The sequence below is a fragment of the Barbus barbus genome, assembly GCF_936440315.1.
Source record: "Barbus barbus genome assembly, chromosome: 25".
Lineage (NCBI taxonomy): Eukaryota > Metazoa > Chordata > Actinopteri > Cypriniformes > Cyprinidae > Barbus > Barbus barbus.
In genome coordinates, this window is record NC_136753.1 from 7,172,230 (window position 1) to 7,178,458 (window position 6,229).

Genomic DNA, 6,229 nt, shown 5'->3' on the forward strand with positions numbered 1-6,229 from the left:
CTACCCTAAACTTATAGAGTAGATCTGATGATCTGTAGCTGATTCTCGGGTAATTTCGACATCTGAAGTACATTAAACACTGCGAGGCAATTTTTCCTATTTCAGATCCCACTTCAATACAGCCACAAACCAAAGTTAAATCTTGCCATCAACATACTGTGTGTTGACGAAAAAGAGAATAATGTTCAAAAATGTCACTTTGAATCTTTCTGGATGGCAGTGAGTGTAACAATCCACACATCATTTCACTAACCTATAGACAACCCTGTGGACATTAACCAACCCACCCATTCACTCCAGCTCTTTTCAGGTCAAACATTAGCTCATTCTCTCCCGCTGAGTTAAACACAGCCAATTAAACCATTAGTCTGCCATAAAAACTCTAGAGTGACTCAAGGAACAGCAGGATCTTGCAAGCCTGTACTTCCATTAATGAGTAAACATGGGAAATGCTCTTAAGGTGTTGACAGGGAGATGGAAAGCTAATGTTCACGACGTCCAAACAAATACTATAGCACAGAGAGCATGCATCACTCACTGGATCGCTTCTGGAACTCACAGAGGGAATAATTGCACTGATTAAATTAGGATTTTATGATTTTTCCAGTCAGAACTACTTCTGTGGCACTCTCTCTTCAGCTGCCAGAATTCTCTGTTTGAAAACAAACATTCCTTTTTGTTTTATGACTTTGCAAGTCACAGGCTTCTGAGGAACTGTGGAGGACATCCAGTGATGCATGTTCACCACAGTTTAGCAATGATGTTATGTTCTTATTTTAAAAAATAATTATGCGCGCAATTTTAAACATAATAAACAAGAATGATAAAGTGCATATAAAACACAATGTCAAGCTATTTTTGATTAAAGGACTTTTTTTGTATCTTTCAACATTAGTGTCTGCCCACTTTTTCAGTGGCGTCGGTTCCGGAATAATTATTTTCACAAATTTTTCCCACAGGAATTTCAAAAAAGCCTTTGTTAAGGTATTTAAAGCCATGAACCAAGCAAACCAGCCACAACATAAAATCACAACATTACAAACTTTTATTTAAAAATTTTAATACACTGTAATAATAAATTTGGATTATTATATTTTTGCCATGTCCTGCAATCTTCTGTAACTTCTAGGCCTGGTTTCATAGACAGGGCTTAGAGTAAGGCTACGTTTTCACTAGTGTGTTTTCGTTTTAAAACGAACTGTTTGCTACTGTTATGCCTGTCGCTTACACTACTACAGTGTTTTTGACCCTCGAAAATGCTGCAGACCCCCTTTTATCCAGGGTTGCATTTCAGTGTAAACAGACCAAAACGGAGACTTTTAAAACAATGGCGTTGCTGCCAACATTCACTCTGTGTATCCTTGGCGGCCGATAACATCATGCTCGCTGTACCCCTAGAGAGAGATAGATGCACGTAGATGCATCGCATCCACCGTCTAATAATAGGGAATCTACCAATACCTATCTGTGCATGTGTCATGTGACATGCGTTTTCGGTTGTGCAGTGTGGATGGAGATTGTTTCTGAAACGCAGCGAAAACGGCAGTGCAGACGAGGATTGTTTTCATTTTGAAAATGAAAATGAAAAGGCACTAGTGTAAACAGGGCCTAAGCCAAGATTAGGCCATAGTTAAATTAGGACATTTAAGTATTTTTTTTTATAAATGTGCCTTAAAAAAAACATTACTTGTGCACATCTAGAGACAAAAAGACACTGATATATTTTAAGATCGGTCAGTGCAAGTTTCTTTCAGTTGAAACAGCTCAGACTTTTTAGTCTAGGACTAGACTTAAGCCTTGTCTGTGAAACCGGGGGATAATACGATAAACTGGCAACTAAGAAATATAGATAGAAGAAATATCCTTTCTTCTTAATGTTTCAAACTAAATGTTATATTTTAAGTATCATTTCATATGATAATCCTATATGACCTCAATTTCACATTCCTGTTTTTTTAATTTACCTATTTTATTTTTTTCCTTAATAAACTCTAAAATCATCTTCCAGAAAAAACATTTTTGTGGGGAAAGCAACATGTTTTATCGTAAGTAATACTTCATAATCAATTCATCTGCTACTTATATAAGCTAAATTTATCATTCATAAATGTACATTTCATTTTAAAGGCTTTAATCAAGTTCGACAATACGTACGATATTGTTACGTTTTTAACATAAGACAACTGTAAAATTTTTTTAGATAATATTTGTAAACATTTAAATGTTTTTGTTTAACTTTCTATTTGCACTTATTTGTCTTTAGATTTGATTTTTGTGTGTGTGTGTGGTTTTTATTTACCCTCTGGCTGCTATTTGTAAATGTTTACATTTAACAAATTTAACAGCAAAAAAAAACAACAAAAAAAGTTTGTTTGAAGCAAAAATGTATTTGAAAATTGGACAAAAAGACAATGGTACAAGACGGTGTACTTTACGGCTTTAGTGAGAAAAAAAAAAACGTACACAGGAAGCATTGCAAATGCCCAAATTAAAAACAAATTAAAATTAAAAACAACCATTCATTTGAAATGGTTGAATATATAGACCTGATGTAGCCCCACCCCTTTTCAGTGCTGCTCACATTGTCTTCTAACTTCCATTTGTATTTCCACAGCATGTCCTAAGGTCGTACGAATTTATGAATGAAAGGCTCGTTTTTAAATCTTCCCCGTCTACTGACATTTGTTATGACATCCACTTCAAACATTACAATTGCACATGATCATTTTTTTTAAACTCTGCAATAAGTCAATCCTCTTCACCAGCTAATTACTCAAAAATTCATTCTATATACTAGAGCTACTGCAAAAACGGAAGTTAAAAGACAAAATTCGAACGGTGACTGCGCACTTGTTTCTCTGAAGCATAAGGTCTATACACACAAATATTGGTGGAATTTCCTGTACAGCATCATGGGTAATGTAGTTTTTCACCACGAAATTAAACTGTTAAACAATTATTTTAAAAAAATTATTTGAAATAACGCAAACAAATAGCATCAACAAAAACACACCACTGGGTTCACAACAGGTCTGTAAGTTATTGTTACAAATCTGTTTACCTATGGAGAAAACAAATGGAGTTTTTATTTCCGGAAAAGCAACTGTTGCAATCTATTGTGAAGCAATGGCTTCATAACCTGAAGTTCAGCCATATGCTCCATCAAGCAACAGTTATGCTGTCCTAACTGAAGATGGCACAAATTATTGCAAGTATCGTGACCCCTCCTGTTATGGAAACAGTGCTTGGAATGTCACAATGGAAGTACAAGACACTGAAGGAACCGTAAGGATTAAGCAGCAGGATAAGGGCAATATCTTCTTTCATGAAAACCCACAAGGCATGTGGTCCATGCTCTTGCTTTTGCAAAATTCAATATAATTCGATAGGGTTCAATAGAGCATGCAACAACAGATTCAGTGATCAGAACAATGGCAGCAAGCTTTAAAATTGAAATCCTACTCTGCTTACTGCAAGTGATCTGATTACTTTCTGGTCGAGGGCAGCAATAACAGATGTCTACTGAACTGAAAACATTAACTAACTGAATCAAGAGGCTTCAGGGTACAGTGTGGAAAGCAGACAAGAAAGGCAAGAGTGACAAACAACTGTGGAAAGGCCACAGTTTTGGTTCAGCTGACCTTTACAAATGCAAAAACAAACACATTCCATTACTTTGTTAAATCTGGTGTGCATGGTGTGTGTGCGTGTACACCTGTTCAGTGTCAGTTGGCTCATGACCCTGGCTGGAAAGTATCTCACATTTTTCCTAAAATGAGCATGTGTATAAAGAGGAAAATAAATTCGCTTTAGGTGTTGATTTAAAGGTCCAATGTTCCTGACTGCAAGTATTTGCAGCATAAAATATCCACATGTGATGCCTATCTCAAGTGTAGTGCAGAATTGTGGCTAAATAAAATTCAAGCAGCTGTTACACACTTTGTGTGTAAAACAGAAAATAGTACTGGCTTGGTTGACTAATAATAGGAAGGCAAACAAATATGAATCAGGACTGCAAACTACTGAACTGGTTTGTGTACAAATTATGACCAGTGTTGCACGTGATAACTGAAATATCACAGCATGACAGAGCACTCAATCACTAATGTTGAGCCTGAAAAGGTAAATATGATATGTCCAACAAAAGACGCTTATAAAATAAATAACGCAACTAGTAACACTCTGAAACACGCATTTTTGATACATCAGTTACACGAACGCGCCTCTGTGTAGCAACTTCACAAGACCAAAACTGGCCCGTTATTACTTTATTTCATGTACAAACTGTGTAAGAATTAAAGTTTGTAGAAAACTTACCTGCTTTTTAAGAGAGGTACCGCTCAGTCTCTGCCTGACACACGCGTTTCTCGTTCAGTGTAAGTTTAGAACTGGAGAGGGGGCGAGTGATTGAGGGAAGGCGCGCGCTCCATCAGCTCCTCCCTCTCGCGATTGCCTCAATCAGAACAAACCCCCCGCCGCTCTGACTGAGCAAAATCTGCTCACATGGACAGTTGAATACTTTGTTTCCTTAAAGCATATTAGTATTTTAAATAAAACTTCAAATCTAAAAATGTAAATTGTAAAACATAAAATCAGTCTTAAGAGGTGTCTGATACCACGTCTCCATCAAATACCTTAAAGGGATAGTTCACCCAAAAATGAAAATTCTGTCATTAATTACTCACCCTCATGTCATTCCAAACCCGTAAGACTTTTGTTCATCTTCGGAACACAGATTAAGATATTTTTGATGAAATCCGAGAGCTTTCTGACCCTGCATTGACAGCAACGCAACTGACACATTCAAGGCCCAGAATGGTATAAGGACATCGTTAAAATAGTCCATGTGACATCAGTGGTTCAACCTCAATGTAATGAAGCTGCATGGCAGACGCTGCACATTCAGGACACCACAACCCATGCCTGTGTGTTATGGTTGAACTACTGATATTGTAACTATGTCTGTATTACCTTTCTTGGCCTTTAAGGTTTCAGTTGCATTGCTGGCTATGCAGGTCCAGATAGTTGTCATATTTCATTAAAAAAAATTATAATAATAATCTTAATTTGTATTCCGGAGATCAAACTGTTTTCTTGGAAATATATTTTTTAAATAATTGGTCAGTTTTTAATTTTTTTTTTTTTTTTGTATTCCTTTTTAATTAACAATTAGGCTACACCATTTTCCAAGAAAGGAAATGGTGGGGAAAAACGCAAGGATTTTCATTTATGACAATAACCTAAAAACAATATTAAGTTTTTAAAAAAATAAGAATACTTTAACATGTGTTCATATTTGTTTGTTTTAATTTGATTGATCAAATAAATAAAAAAATTGAATCTAAAAATTAAAGTAAAACCTAAAATAAACAGCAATGGATCTGTTGAATTTGTCATTTTGTGGTAGTAGTTTAAAACATTTTGTCCTGTTAGATAAAGCTTTAGAAAAACAAATTAACTTATGAGTTAATTTAATGTTAATATAAATTAATCTCCTCATGGAGTAATGATTAACTTTAACCTGTTAGGATAATAAGCCTAATTTACTGTTAAGCAAGTTATAATTCATAAAAAGTGTATGAACTTGACCAGAGCACATTTCTGGAAGTCCCTGCATAATACCACAAGCATTTTGTTGTTTTTCTTCTTTTTTGCAGTTGAGAATGATCCTTTTGTTCATCTGATACAGTAGAGCAGGAACTGACCGCTTATAAATCTGTGCTGACAGAATATGATGTAGAAGTAATAACTCACCAGGAAGGGGAAAATAAACATACTGATATGTATCAGGGGTTTTCACTCCCTCAAACCACTAGTCCATAATATCTGTCCTGTTATATCTGCTGAAATAGTATGGTGCTGCTCCATTTCTGTGCAGGATAATCGACTCTTTAGCGTCCCCGTGTGGCTTTCGATGGAACATCTTACACATTAATATTGCAAGGACTTCACTTGTGAATAGCTTAGGGCCACTGTCTGCTAATATCCAAGCAAATGTTACAAATCTGAGTGTCATTTCGAATTCTGAAAGGAAATTTGACAAGCATATTAATGTTGTGGTGATAAATAGCTTCTTCCAAATGAAAGATATTGCAAAATCTGTCCTCTGGGTTATTCTCTGTTAGAATGTTTTAACACAATTTGTAGTGTGAAAACCACTTGAAAATAAAATTGAATTTATGGTAGATGAATAAACAACATAATCCAACATCAAATATATATATATAAA

General features: G+C 35.4%; 1 long non-coding RNA gene across 1 annotated transcript in view; it reads left to right on the forward strand.

The window, feature by feature from the left end:
* LOC306845060 overlaps positions 1 to 6,229 on the forward strand; it is a 428,848-nt gene that overhangs the window by 161,225 nt on the left and 261,394 nt on the right. The gene's annotated exons all lie outside the window — the stretch shown is intronic.